Here is a 16,058-nt window from a genome sequence, read left to right on the forward strand (position 1 = left end):
TTGTTTACCAACTGTTTGAAGTTACAATGGACCACCACCCAAGAGAGTTAGAACCGAGTTTGGAAGTTGTGATGTTGTGCTCCCTCCTTCATGGTCATTGACTGCATTTTAGGTACTTGGCAATTGGCCCACATTTAGAATAGAATAGAATAACAGAGTTGGAAGGGACTTGGAGGTCTTCTAGTCTAACCCTCTGCTCAAGCAGGACACCCTATACCATTTCAGACAAATTGTTGTCCAGTCTCTTCTTTAAAATTTCCAGTGTTGGAGCAACCACAACTTCTGGACGCAAATTGTTCCACTGATTAATTGTTCTGTCAGGAAATTTCTCCTTAGTTCTAGATTGCTTCTCTCCTTGATTAGTTTCCACCCATTGCTTCTTGTCCTGCCCTCAGGTGCTTTGGAGAATAGCTTGACTCCCTCTTCTTTGTGACAGCCCCTGAGATATTGGAAGACTGCTATCATGTCTCCCCTAGTCCTTCTTTCTATTAAACTAGACATACCCAATTCCTGCAACTGTTCTTCATATGTTTTAGCCTCCAGTCCCCTAATCATCTTCTTTGCTCTTCTCAAACATTTACAATTGTTTGCTGTGCCCTGTGGTCACGTGAGTGTGATTTACAATGTTTTTGTTGAAACCAGCATTTAACTTCCAGTTTCCAGTGAAAACCAGACCATATTAAACAATGGGTTCGCTTAATGACCGCCCCATTTACTTAACCACTGCAAAAAGATTGTAAAATGGGTCCAGTCTTGTGGTCACCCATCTTATGATGGTCATGACTTATAACCATTATTGCCAGGCTAAATTATGATTGTAAGTCAAGGATTATCTGTATATTTGGTGCCACATTTTTAGGGTGGGTGGGTGAGTGGGTGCAACACCAATTCTCTGTTATCAGCTTGGAAGCATTTTGGAATTAAGAAGGATGACCACAGCCTGTGCAAGCAAAAGTAGTCAGCACAACCGTTCGCCTTTAGATACTGACCATGCTGGCTGTGGAGGATGAGATTGTAGTCCAGTACCATGTATCCACTGAAACCCCAAGTGGTTTTGAAGATTCTTCCCAATCTGGCAGGAGAAGATTAGAAATTGCTTTATTCCTACAAAACCTGACACCAATACGAAAATAGAAAAGTTCAAAGAAATAGTGCAAGATTGGGAAATGAGGACAGACTGGCCCATTGAATCACCAAGGGTTGGACTTGATTGAATGGATAACATCATCATCACCATCCTTACAACTCTTGGCAAAGGTAGTACCAAATTAAAAGAAGGGTAGAAAAATTGCTTTGAACTCAGTGGGACTTTTCCAAGCAGACACAGGAAGGGCAGAATACATTTTTCAAAGTCCAATTCGGTGCTTAACTCTTTTCCACTGAAGTCAATTGGAAAATGACAGTTCTACAAACCATAAATCAATGAATGAATGATTGAATCAGTGAGTGAATTAATTAATTATTAATTAATTAACCCAATAAGGACAAGAAATGCAGATTAGGAACAATTTTCTTGGATTATTGTCTGGAAGGCAAAGTTGTATGCCAGAGCCAATCACAATAGGCCTACTGCAGATCCCATCAGCCAAAGAAGCTTGACTGACAGAGACTAGAAGACAGTTCTTCTCAAGCTGTAGCCCCTGCTGTGTGAAATATTCTCCCCACAGGGATTAAAATCGACCCAACCCTGCAGGCCTTTTGTTAGGCTTTAAAAAGTTGGCCTGAATCTGGAGCTCAGAATGTGCCAAGGGCCTAGTTTCTTGACTTTACTGTTAATGGGTTAACTATACTGGCAGCTGTATGTATTTATTTTGGATGTTTTTATTGTTTTAAATGCTTCTTAAATTGTTTTTAATAGTTTAGGAACAGTAAGCCACCCAGAGTCACTGGTTGAGATGGGCGGCTATAGAAATTGAATACATACAGTACATAAATAAATGCAAATATCCTGTAAACAGAGGGATAAATACCTGTATATATTAGGCACAGAGCATCTCTGTTCCTCCACTGCAACGTCCATCATCCCTGAGGCCATGCCAGATCTCAAGCTGATGGAGTTGGCATCTAATGACAATGTGAAGGGCAGATTCTCTTCTCTGAAATGTGCCTCCTGCACTTTGAGTGTGGCATTAGTTGTGACTCCAGAGCAGGGGTGGAAGTAGGATTGTTGCCCAGGGGTGGGTTCTACTGGTTCGGTAGTAAAAAAAAAAAAAAGTGCTTCCACGTGCATGCACATTTTCATTTAAAACGATCTGCACCTGTGCACATAAAAAAAAAATCATTTTTAAATGAAGATTGTTCTGCGCATGTGCAGAACAGAAAATCAAGATGGCGCTGCTGATCATAAAACTGGTACAGTCACGTGTCCGCTGGAGTTATTACCTATTTGGCCAAACCGGACCGAATAGGTGGGAACCCACCTCTGTTGTCTCTATTGGCCTCCTACCTCAGACCTCACCAGATGTGAGATCCTCTTTGTGGGTTCCACCACAAATGCATGAACAACAAAAGCGCGCCTGACTAAACCGCGGTGACAAAACCGCGCCGACAAAACCGCACGACGAATGAGCGACGAATGAGCCCTGAAGCGCACCGACAAAAGCGCGCCGACAGAAGCGCGCTGTAACGTAACCCTAACCCTAACCCTAACCCTAACCCTAACCCTAACCCTAACCCTAACCCTAACCCTAACCCTAACCCTAACCCTAACCCCTAACCCCTAACCCTAACCCTAAACCTTACCTTAAGTTAAATCGCGCTTCTGTCGGCATGCTGTTGTCGGTGCGCTGTTGTCGGCGCGCTTTTGACATTGCGGTTTTAGCGCCGCGGTTTTGTCGGCGCGCTTATGACGTTAGCCCTTTTGTCGGGTCACGCTCTTTGTGAAGCTTCACCATAGGGATCAGGGTGCACCAATTGCGGCCCTATTTGGATCGGGAGGCACTTACTCACGCCCTTGTCACCTCAAGGCTGGATTATTGCAACCCGCTCTACATGGGGCTACCCTTGAAAAGCGTTCGGAGACTGCAGTTAGTCCAGAATGTGGCCGCGCAAGCGATATTGGGTGCACCGAGGTACACCCACGTTACACCTGTCCTCCGCGAGCTGCACTGGCTACCAATTGGTCTCCGGACACAATTCAAGGTGTTGGTTATCACCTTTAAAGCCCTACATGACTTAAGGCCAGAGTACCTTCGAGACCGCCTACTGCCACATACCTCCCAGTGGCCAGTAAGATCCCACAAATTGGGCCTCCTTCAGATGCCGTCAGCCAGACAGTGTTGGCTGGCGGGCTCCTGGAGGAGAGCCTTCTCTGTGGCTGCTCCAACCCTTTGGAATCAGCTACCCCCAGAGATCCGGACCATACCCACTCTCATGGCCTTCAGGAAAGCTGTAAAAACTTGGCTGTTCCGGCAGGCCTGGGGCTGTTGACCTCACTGTTGAGGTCCAGCCCCGATTAGAATGAATGTATGAGGTGTTGCTATTTTAAACCGTTTTCTTTCGTTATGTGTTCGTCATGTGTCTTTCCCCCCCCCCTCTTTTTTGTAAGCCGCCCGGAGTCCTTCGGGATTGGGCAGCATATACATTTTATAAATAAATAAAATAAATAAATAAAATAAATAAATAAAATCAGTGGGGATTTCTGCTTACTTCCTTTGCTCCCTGCAGTGTAGCTACATTGCTGCCTGTGTTCCTGGTCTTACCATTTGGTATTTATTTTTTAAGCTATTGATTTATTAAGAAAATGTAGGTAGCCACCAAACTCACCTGCACTTACAGAAAAGTAAGAGTCCAAACACAAAACCAAATAAACTGTTACCCTTCCTGGTGACAACTAGGAAGGAATCATTGATTTATGACTGTACAGCACCCTGTGGGCTGCGTTTGACCCACGCTCTACAGTTGTATCTTCAAATTGGAGCAAAGAAACATTCCAGAGTCATGCAAACACAGTTCTCACAAACAGATAAAATATTGCTAGGGCTCCAGAACATGTGTTTGGGGTTCAAGCTTCCTGCTCTATCAACTCAAGCTATTTCCTCTTAGCTAATGAGCCCTAATTAAAGTACATTTTTAATTGGCTGAGCAATGTGTTTCGTGTTCCTCGGACAAAAAGAGTTACTGAATGGGTGGCACAGTTGCTAAGAACAATGAAGCCATTATATTTGGCTATGCTTCTATTACTCTGATCCTCAGTTTTAATTTTTGGGGGCAGGAGTCACCATTAATCCCTGACATGAAGCTGGGAACTTCCTTCCAGATAAACAATGCAGCTTGGCAGGACACTGCCCATAAGAACTGAGGCAACGAGGAAGAAAATATGTTGAGGCTATAATTCAGAAGATTTATCCCTATATTGTTGCCTCAGAAAGCCAAACCAAAGTGCCTTACAGTAGAGTTTCACAGACCTGATAACTTTTTAAAATATTGCTTTAGAGTAGGGGTGTCAAACTCGATTTTATTGAGGGCTGCATCAGGGTTGTGTTTGTCCCTTGGGGGTGGGGGGGCAGGGGGCATGGCCATCTTGATGCCTTCCGTGTGGGGCACATGTAGTGGCCCAGGGAGATCTGGGGAGATCCTCCTGCAGCTCTCTGCCAGTGAAAATGTAGGTGGGGAGGGCTTCATGTGGCCCTGCCATGCTCCGTTTTTACTGGCAGAGGCAACCCGGTCCGATCCTTCACTATTTCCAGGGCAGCCCCCTGGGCCAGATCTAAGCACCCCGTGGGCCGCATCTGACCCATGATTTGGTGAGGAATTTTGGGGCCACCATCTCGACACTTCTAGAGACATCAGGTTAAGAAGCAGCAGCAGTAAAGGAGTTCCCAAAGCAACCTTAGTGAGCCCAATAGAGGAGACTATTTGTAGCTCAGGATTGAAATGGTTGTTTTTTTGTAGACGTTTTATTACCCAAATTAGGTAACATCATCAGTGCTAGTCTGGAATTGGGTATGCCTAGTTTAATGAAAAGAAGGACATGAGGTGACATGATAGCAGTGTTGCAATACCTGAGGGCAGGATAAGAAGCAATGGATGGAAACTAATCCAGGAGAGAACCTAGAACTAAACAGAAATTTCCTGATAGAACAATTAATCAGTGGAACAACTTGCCTCCAGAAGTTGTGAATGCTCTGAACTGGAAGTTTTAAAGAAGAGATTGGACAACTGTTTGTCTGGAAGAATCTTTTGCTTGAGTAGAGGGTTGGACTAGAAGACCTCCAAGGTCCCTTCCAACTCTGTCATTCTGCTAACATCCTATGGCAGCGATGGCGAACCTTTTTTGGCCCGTGTGCCATAAACGGAGGGAGCGCAGGGGGGTCGTGCGCAGGCGTGCTGCACCCATAATGCACTGCGCGACCTCCCCACATGCATTCATGCATGATAGGTGCTCCCCCCATTTTCTGCATGCTTTTTTCGCCCTCCCCAGGATCCAGAGGCTTTATAGGAGCTTGGGGAGGGCGAAAACAGCCTCCCCTGCGCCCCCGCTCCCCGGAGGCTCTCCGGAAGTGTTAGGAGCTTCCCTGAAGTCTCCAGAGGGCAAAAAAAGGCCCTATGAGCAAACCGGAAGTCACTTCCAGTTTGCTCGTAGGGCTGTTTTTAGTCCTCCAGGCTCCGGAGGACTAAAAATGGCCAGACAAGCAAACCGGAAGTCCGTTCTTGAACTTTCGGTTTGCCCATAGGGGCATTTTTATGCACTCCAGAGGCTTCAGGGAACCTCCTGAAGCCTTTGGAGAGCCTCCGGGGTCCCCAGGGGAGGCTGCTTTCACACTCCCCAGGCTCCTATAAAGCCCCTGGAGCCTGGGGAGGGCGAAAAATGGCTTTAAAAAACGCTGAACTCAGCTTGCCAGTGCGCGCATGCACGCAGGCCAACTGACAGGACAATGCCTTGCGTACCCTGACAAATGGCTATGCGTGCCACCTGTGGCATGGGTGCCATAGGTTCGCCATCCCGGTCCTATGGAGTCTACCCAGATAATTTTCTCATATATAAGGTTTTTCATTGGAAAAGGCGTGGTATAGATTAACTGTGGAAGTGCGTGGAAATACAAAAAAGCAAAGATATTTCTGAAAACCAGCTCAAGAGATGTTGGACCGTGCTTTTATTGCTGAATGCTCTGGAACAGTGGTGGAATTCAATTTTTTTACTACCGGTTCTGTGGGCATGGCGTGGCTTGGTGGGCGTGGCAGGGGAAGGATACTGTAAAATCCCCATTCCCTCCCCACCCCAGTAAGCTGGTTTCCAGGCAACAGAAGAAGATCCGATCAGCTGGAACTCGGGAGAATGAGAATAGATGGGGGTGGAGCCAGTCAGAAGTGGTATTTGCTGGTTCTCTGAACTACTCAAACTTTCCACTACTGGTTCGCCAGAACCAGTCAGAACTGGCTGAATACCACTCTGCTCTGGAGATATAGAAGAGAAGAGAAAGCAATATTACAACTTGATTGTTGAGGGCAAGTCAAAACGTCTTGCCTTTTGTGTTTGTGATAAACCTCTCAAACAATCTATTGTTTAGATTACCTGTCCAGTGCTCAACTGCCATTTCACCTTGATTTTTACACTTCAATATTTCCACATCAATATCTATGGACCTTTATTTAAACATTCTTTTTTGACTCATAATTTTCCTTCAGGCACATACCTAAGGATGAATACACCGTCAAGGTAAATCATATTCCTTCTTCTGTTTTGATCCAGTGTTTATCTGGAATGATTGTGGGTGTGACAAACAAGTTGTTTGGGCCACCTGTGTCGGGGTAGAAGCTACACAGTGTTTAACAACTGAACAGCCTTAAAAAGTGATCCTCTGTATGAAGCCATCATCTTTTTTTTTCCAGTTCAGAATTTGTGTCTCACACAAATTGTGAACATTCACCAGTCCTCCTTCTAGCACTGATTATTATTATTATTATAGCTTCTAGCACTAATATATTGTTACCTATTTGGGGTAATGAAACATCTGTAAGAAAAGAACCAAGCTCAGGGAGCACCAATGACCCTTCCTCCTTCTCTTTTGGAAAAGGGATGGGACCCCGAAGTCCAATGCACAGCTCTCTTCACAAATTTGTTCAAATGGAAATATGGAACAGGACAGGGGTGGGCTTCAAAAATTGCAGCAATGGGTTTGCTTTCTGTTGCTGGGTGGGCATGGCCAAGTCGTCCTCCTGCAACATGTGGTGGGAGGGGGCATTTTTCACCCTTCTTAGGCTCCGGAGGCTTTCCTTGAGCCTTCATGATGTCAAAAACTGCTTCCCCTGGGCTCTGGAGGCCCTCCGGAGGCGGGAAACTGGCCTGTTTCCAGACTTCTGGAACCTCCAGTAGGCCCGTTTTCCACCCTCCCCGAGCCCCCTCACGGGGCCAGCACTTACCTGGCATGATGAATTGGCCATGTTGAGACTTCTGGGATGGGCAGGGCAGGGCGGGGTGGGAGGGCCAGGGCCAGCCAGGGGTGGCATTTAAGGGTTCGCAGAACTGGGCAGAATCCTAATTAGAGGATTGCTCCAACTTGTGCGAACTCCCAGCAGCCCAACACTGGAACAGGACAAAGCAAGGAAACAAAACTGATGGGTTATTTTGCTTTTTCCTTTTCCATTATTTTCACATTCTACTTAAATACTTTCACATTAGATGGGTGAAATAGATATCAAGCCCTGGACATCTCCATGAGATTCCTACTGTTTGCGACTTCTTGCTTAACTAGGGAAAAGGTAGCAATGGAAAATTCTATATTTCTATAGTGCAACCTATTGTGCTTCAGTCTTTCATTAGTATTCAGTGATGAAGTCACTACAGTATTTAGATCATAGCACAGTTGGGCGAGATCAATGGCATAATTAATTAGGAGCCGAGGAAGATATGAAAGTAGTGATTATCACATCCATTATTGTCCATCATAAATGCGTAACTTCCTTTGGCTTGGAAGTCTTATTAGATTTTGTGCAGCATGCCAGGGACTGAATTCCAGAAGGAGGGCAGGTTGAGCTTTTGATTATTAGTCCCCTCATTCCTTAAAATGAAAAAAAAAAGTTTACAATTTGGTTCCTATCCTCTCTGAGCAAACTTTGGGGACTAAAAAAGGATGTTGGCAAGTGACCTTGGGCCCCGACATAAACTTTTTGCAGTCTGGTGTACATGCCGAGTTATAAAAATAGTATTTATTCTGGTTTGAAGGCTTACAATCCAAATTACTACCGTGGATGAGAAAACATAGTCCTTGACCAAAACTGAGCCCAAGAATTCTGTTGCCAAGTTAAATGAGTTTAGCCCCATTTTAGGACTTCCCTTGCTACACATGTTAAGTGAGTCACTGCAGGTGTTCAGTTAGTAATACGGTTGCTAACTGAATTTGGCTTCTCCATTGACTTTGCTCGTCAGAAGTTTGCAAAAGTGATCACATAACCCAGAGACACTGCAACCATCCTTCAGACATACATGCTAGTTGCAAAGTGTCTGAATTTTGATTACATGACCATGGTCATTAGTGGGAAAAACAGCAATGTTCCTACCGGTTTCCACTGAACCGGTAGTGGAAATGGCAACTGGGTCTCTGGACCGGTAGGGATGGCATCAGTGGTGGGTTGCAAATCCCATTCCAACAGGTACGGTTGGAACGGGGCCAGCGGCGTCCTCATCTTAGCGCCTCCATGATGCTCCAGCTGCTCCGCGGAGCGTTGCACAGGTGCTACACGCGCTATGCGCCTGTGCAGAAGCGCAGAAGCCTTTAAACACCATACCAGAACAGTATCCGATGCTCCGGGCTGGCTCCAGGACGTACCGCCTGCAACCCATCACTGGATGGCATGCTCGCCATGCCCCTGAACTGGTTCCCTGGTTGCCATGACATTTTATTTTGACCTTTTAAATGTTCTGTGCATGTGCGGACCTATTTATAGGCAACTGCGCCCGTGTGTAGAGCGTGTGTCAGGCGCGCATGCAAGCAAGGCAAAACCCACCCCCGAAAAACAGTCGTAGGTCACCTTGTTCAACCCCGTTTTAATTTCAAACGATCACTACACAAATGGTTGTCAGTCGAGAACTTACCTGTACTGCAATGGTGAAATTCATTTTTTTTACTACTGGTTCTGTGAGTGTGGCAGGGGAAGGATACTGCAAAATCCCCATTCCCTCCCCACTCCTGGGGCCAAGCCAGAGGTGGTATTTGCCGATTCTCCAAACTACTCAAAATTTCCGCTACCGGTTCTCTGGAACCTGTCAGAACCTGCTGAATTTCACCCCTGCTGTACTGTGTTTTCCCTTTTAAGCAAGGAACAAACCAAAGCAATTGTACTCTGGGCACCATCGGGCCTACTTTATCAGGCCTACTTCATCAGTCAATGTCAACTCAGATGACCTCAAAGGGTGACACCTATCAATCCCTTGGGCTGGGGTAACTGTGTCCCATGTCTTGGGATTCTTGGACACTGTCGTCCAGAGCCATTCCGCTTTGGGAAGTGGGGGATTCCGATTCTTCCTGATCTTTTCCTATAACCCTTCAGAACTCTGTTCTGATGTCTTGCTCTGAAACATAGATAATCTGATTTGATTAACAAATAACTTTCAACTTGCAGGTAGAACTGGGGCTCGAAATCAAATTAAAGGTGGTGGTTGTTGTAAGCAAATGCTGGAACCTTTTTTGGACTTTTTTGTTTTGCAGAAACCAGCAAAAGACATCGCAAATTGCAGTCATGTGACTGCACAATGTTGCAACTGGTCCCAACTCCACACCCGAATGCTATAAAGCACCCATTCCAAGGCCATTTGTAACTCTGAAGGATTAATGATCATAAAACAATTGGGACCTAAGACAAAAACTATTCGTAATGGATTTTGATGCCACCTGATTCCAACTGTTGGCCAACTCACGTTGTGGTGATCTCCCCAGGGGAAGATCAGCCTGCATCTTTGCTGTTTCATGGAGTAACTCTCCCTGGATCTCTCAATTTTAGTTCAATTTCTTTTTAATTCTACCTTTAGTATTTTTCAATAACTTAAGGCAGTGAATATACATACTACTTCTCCTCCTCCTCTTGTTTTCCCCACAACAACAGCCCTGTGAAGTGGGATGGGCGGAGAGGATGGGCCCAAGGTCACCCAATAGCAATAGCAGTAGACTTATATACCGCTTCATAGGGCTTTCAGCCCTCTCTAAGTGGTTTACAGAGAGTCAGCATATTGCCCCCAACAATCTGGGTCCACCCAGTCAACTTTTCATGTCTAAAGCGGTACTAGAACTCACAGTCTCCTAGATTCTAGGCCAGCACCTTAACCACTACACCAAAGTAACTGTCTCTCAACTTGCACATGAACTTAAATTTCGGGCTCTTTGAGGTATCAGTTTATGAATGGTCCCATTTTGTTTTATTTCAGGAATGTGCCATTCAAGAATCAGATGATATTTTGTAAACATAAATGTGAAAATCTTCTGGTCAATCCATATATCAAAAAGTCACCTCCTCTACATTGAAAGCCAACATTTTTTTATTTTATTTAGTTTGACAAACATGTACAAGATAACAGGTATAAGTATAAACATGGACATGAACAAAGGAAATGTGTACAAATAGATGGGGATAGTAGGACAGGGACAGTAGTCATGCTGGTGCGCTTATGCACACCCCCTTTACGGACTTCTTAGGAACGGGGTGAGGTCCACGGTAGACAGTTTAAGGTTGAAGTTGTGAGGGTTTGAGGATGTAACAACGGAGTCAGGTAGAGCATTCCAGGCGTTGACCACTCGGCTGCTGAAGTCGTATTTTCTGCAATCGAGTTTGGAGCGGTTTACCTTGAGTTTGTATCTATGTTTGCCCATGTATTATTGCAGTTGAAGCTGAAGTAGTTCTTGACAGGTAGGACATTGTAGCAGACAATTTTATGTACTACGCTTAGGTCATTAAAGAATGATTGATGGGATTTTTCCCAAACAGCTGGTGGGATAGATCAAAATCTACCTGATCTGCCTTTTATGATATCTATATACAGTAAATAAAGACACCACCATTTGGCAGCCTGTGGTGACACAGAGATTGACAAGGACAACAGCAAATTTAGTCCCAGCATACCTTTTTGCCAGCTGAAAGATAGGTACATACTTTAATCTGGATTTTAAAAAAAGAGTTGGGAGCTTCCTGGACACTATTGAGCAATTATTGCTTCCCTTTCTTTGAAATAGGGTTAACATTTAAGATTTGTTTTCAAGTCTTGTTTTCAACTGAGTACCAAGCAGACACTTTTTTTGCAGGAGAACCCAACAAATATGTTTTCCCCCCATGGGATATAACCAGGGGTGGGCTTCAAAATTTTTAACAAGGTGTTCTCTATCCGGTTGCTAGGTGGGCATGGCCATGGTGGGCGTGGCCTAGTTGGCCTCCTGCACCATGGCGGGTTGGGTGGGTTTTGCCCTCCCTGGGCTCCGGAGGCTTTTCTCAAGCCTCTGGGAGGGTAAAAATGGCCTTCCCAGGCTCCGGAGGCTCTCTTTGTTTTTCTCCCTCCCTGAGCCTCTACATGCGCCCTGCACTTACCTATATCCAAAATGGGCTGTGTGGGGATTCCTGGGAGGGGCAGGGCTGGGTGGGCAGGGCCAGCCAGGAGTGAGATTTGGGGGTTCTTCGAATAGCACAGAATCTTAGCTAGAGGTTCTCCCGAACCCCTGCGAACCCCCAGGAGCCCACCCCTGGTATAACAGCATCAATACAAGAATAGTACAGAACTTATGACTGATCATTTAGTTACTGTTCAAAGTTACAGCAAACCTACCTTGGGGCTACCAATTATGACTCGGATTTGAAGTTCAAACAATCACCTCCTTCCCTGGCCCCTGCAATCACTTCAGGCACATTGCAACATGCCTGGATTTATGACTGTTCACAATTTTCCAGAGGCACTTCTGGTTTTTGGCAAAAAACTTGCTGATAACAAACCATTGTTTGCTTAACGACACAGCATTTACTTAAAACTACCATAACAAAAGTCATAAAATTGGGTCGGTCATTTTTTTTACAACTGTCAAGACTCACGACTGGGATGGGCAACCTTCATTACAATCGGAAGTGGAGGATTACCTATACTGTAATGATCGCCTAAAGAGGGCAATCAGTTTCTTTCAGGTTGTCAAGCTGCATTCTTTCTCTTTCCAAGCACAGGTGCAACCTAATGTCTTCTTGATGCTATTTGACCCCTTGCCCAGTCCCATCATGCACAGCCCGTATAGCTTGTAATCAGAAAGAAAGCAAAGAGCAACAAAGAGGACTAGGGGACTGGAGCAGCTGTGGGATTCCAAATCTTTTTCTACCGGTTCATGAGAGTGCATGCGCACACGCTCAGCACTCAAAAACGGCCCTCAGTGTCAGTGCTGGTGAGCTGAGCTGTTGTTTAGCTCAGCTGAGGCACCATAATATAGGAAAGGGAATGGTGGGGGTGGGAGGTGGTATTTGCCAGTTCTCCAAACTACTCAAAATTTCCGCTACCAGTTCGTGAGAACCAGTCCGAACCGGCTGAATACCACTTCTTGGTTGGAGGCTAAAACATATGAAGAAAGGATTCAGGAATTGGGTATGTCTAATTTAATGAAAGGGAAGACCAGGGGTATCATGATAGCAGTGTTCCAATATTTGAGGGACTGCCACAAAGAAGAGGGAGGGCAACCTATTCTCCAAAGCACCTGAAAGCAGGACAAGAAGCAATGGATGGAAACCAATCAAGGAGGGAACCAACCTAGAACTAAGGAGAAAGTTCCTGACAGTGAGAACAATTAATTATCTGCTTGCCTCTGGAAGGTGTAGGTGCTCCATCACTGGAGGTTTTTAAGAGGTGTTTAGGCAACCATTTGTCTGAAATGGTATATGGCTTCCTGCTTGAGCAGGTTGAACTAGACCTCCAAGGTCCCTTCCAAGTCTGTTATTCTGCTGTTCAGCATTGATGACTATTTCCGTTCCACATAATATACTTTGGTTGCCTGGCCCCATTTCTGTTGTTTGAATACACAGCTTCCTCTTGTTCTGCTCTTCATCTCACGCTGGCTGGACCACACGTGGCTTTCTCCATTTCTTTGTCCAAACACCAAGTCCACCCAGTTTGCAGTGGTGATTGATGGCTGGGCTGTTATCTGAGATCCAAGCAGCTGGGACACAGTATGTGGAAAGCAGACAACCAATCCAGCTGCAATTTGGGCTGTTCCCGCCTTATCCTTGGGGCAGGGCAAAATTCCAGAGATATATATATCCTCAAGTGCAGAGGAGGTGACACTGTCTTCTATTATCCTAAAGTAGGGAGCGGCACTGGATGCAGATGTGTTGATCTTTGGGATCCTTCAGGGTGAACTGCAAGTCCCATCCCAGCACGATGCCGCTGTTCTTTGCTTTAATCCTGAGTTTCTATTTGCAAGGTATGTCGGGGATGATGGGACAGAGGGATTCCCTCTTCAGGAATGGATATTTATCATTGTTAAATTAGCACCAGCCATGTTACTGTTAATGACTACTTTGCCCCGACCCCATCCCTTTTATTTAGGCCTTGGCCAAATGATGAAATGGGCTGCCAACATTTAAGTGAGTTGTTTGTCCTTAAGGTGCCAAGAATTTTTTTGCCATTTCTGTCAGCATAATAATATCAGATCTAGGAAACATTTAGATTATCACTAGTGGACATCTAGATATTTACCTCTCAGATGTGGGAACACTTTGTAAAAGCTGTGTGGTATCCCAATAATTCTGAAAGTGCTCTTTAGGACTGAAAGTGTAAACGATGTCTAAGCTATACTTTACAACTTTTTGTAAATAGTGCATAAACTCTGCTCTGCGTATCCTTTCTGGCCTAAGAAAGGAGGCAGGATGTAGTAAGTTCTGAAATGTTCGGCTGGTTCCATCAACTTCAGACAAAGGCTGCCAAGACCAAAATGGATTCATAACTTAAATCTGCATTGTGTCAATAGTGGTCTTTTTCAAGTTGTACTTTTCCCATTTGTAAAATAAAATTAACAGAAACTGAAAGTATATTGTCTTACATTCAACGAGGGTCAAGTGATTAGATAGTATAGGTGTATGAAAAATATAGAGAATTGGATATAATTGAAATTTTTTTTTTGCTTCCTGATCATTTTTAGTCAGAAGATAGTACTGCATTATTAAGTCAGTTAAAGGTCATTGTATCAATGTTTTGACTTTAGAAGATACTAGTCTGAAATTCCAGAAGGACCAGGTACTACCAACCAGTTGGAAAAAATCTGGCTGAAATTCTAGAGAGTTGCATGAAAATATTGGGCAAGATGGAGAAATGGGCGAATTTTGTACGTAGCAACTTCCGAAGTTCTAGCGCGAATAACTTATATGGCATATTGCACTAAACCATGGCTTACTTAATCATGGTTTATTGTCCAGAGAATCATTGTAGAAAAATGATTAAAGATTTAGCTAAGATGACGACGACAATGATGGTGATAGAGTAGTAGGAGGAAGAAGATTGACTAGGTTCACAAGTGAATGATTTCTAAAGATTTCTCATTCCAAAAAGAAGGATGTGATATATGAATGGTGACTAATTCAATAGAGGACAATTGAATAAATACAGGAAAGATATATTCAAAACATTTGGATGGGCTACATTTATTAGAAAAGTTACCATTATCAATCTTACTGCATGTACCAGAAAGAGGGCTGAGAAAATATCTACAGATTCCTCACATCCTGGACATAATCTAGTTTAATTTTTCCCCTCAGGACACCTCTATAGAGCATTTCATTCCAAAACAACTGAACACAAAGATAGTTTTTCCCCTCGGGGTCATCACTCTGCTGAACACTTAATTCCCACAGCACTGTCTCATTTCTCACCTTTTCTTATCCTCTCATCTTTCCTACTATCTTCTATTGACTTCTTATAATTTATCAATTGTTGTTTGTAACTTATGGTTAATGATTGTAACTATGATTTATGATCTATGATCTATCACTTGCTGTTTATATGTATGTACGCTGACAGCGTATGCATTGGAGAAAAATTCCTTGTGTGTCTAATCACTCTTGACCTAGTATTCTATTCTATTCTATTCTATTCTATTCTATTCTATTCTATTCTATTCTATTCTATTCTATTCTATTCATTATTTCTATTTTTATTCAGAATAGCTGTCAGGTTTGCCTCTGTTCAAATCTTAAGAAAGAAAACACCAAACTCCATAGATTTAGAGAAAAGATACAGTACTTCTCCTAAGAAAGAACTGATAGCAGCAGAAGCAAGGCAAGATCTGAGTAAAATCCACACAAAAATTACAAATTGAAAGTCACCCCAAAGTCCTCCCCGCCAGGGTCCAGCTCAGAAAGACCAATCAGCATCCAATATGATGTTATGGGAAATCTCTTCAGCAGATGTTAGATGCTTCCAGAGAACCAGGACAGTTGGCTTTGGAAAACTCCAAACAATTCCACCCCATTGATGGGTAACAAACCTCCCTTTGAATTCACACGGGAAGACTTCACATCAGCTCACTTCCCTCCCCCACAAATGTCAAAAAACCCCTCCCTGTTCCCATGGCACCCAAGGGCTAGCAAGCTAAAAACTGCATTCTGGAGATCTAGCTGACAATAGCCTTTAAGAAGGAAATAAGTTGCCTGAGAAGTAAGCTGTGAAATAGAACGTGGATTGGCCTAGGAGGCAGAGGAGAAAACCAAAGGATCAAAACTCAGATCGTATGATATATACCCATTATTCATAACAAGGTTCATAGTATTTTACCAGCTGCTTACTGATTACTTTTGAATATGTCATAGCATCACACAACAAAATGATAATTAGCTTATGCCCCAGAACGGAGAATGGGAATGGGTGGAGAGACCTAGAAACTTGAGAGCTGGTAAATTGCCAGAAAAGCTGTCTATTGTCAGGCCCAACCCAAGAACAATCCAGAACAATCCAGTTGAAGTTCATTATTGTTCACACCATATAGTTAAGGCACCAGGCTAGAAAGCAGGGGACCGTGAGTTTGAGTCCCACCTTAGCCATGGAAGCCAGCTGGGTGACCTTGGACCAATCTCTCTCTTTCATCCCAACTTACCTCATAGGGTTATGGTTATGA

This window comes from Thamnophis elegans, chromosome 2 (genome assembly GCF_009769535.1).
Source record: "Thamnophis elegans isolate rThaEle1 chromosome 2, rThaEle1.pri, whole genome shotgun sequence".
NCBI lineage: Eukaryota > Metazoa > Chordata > Lepidosauria > Squamata > Colubridae > Thamnophis > Thamnophis elegans.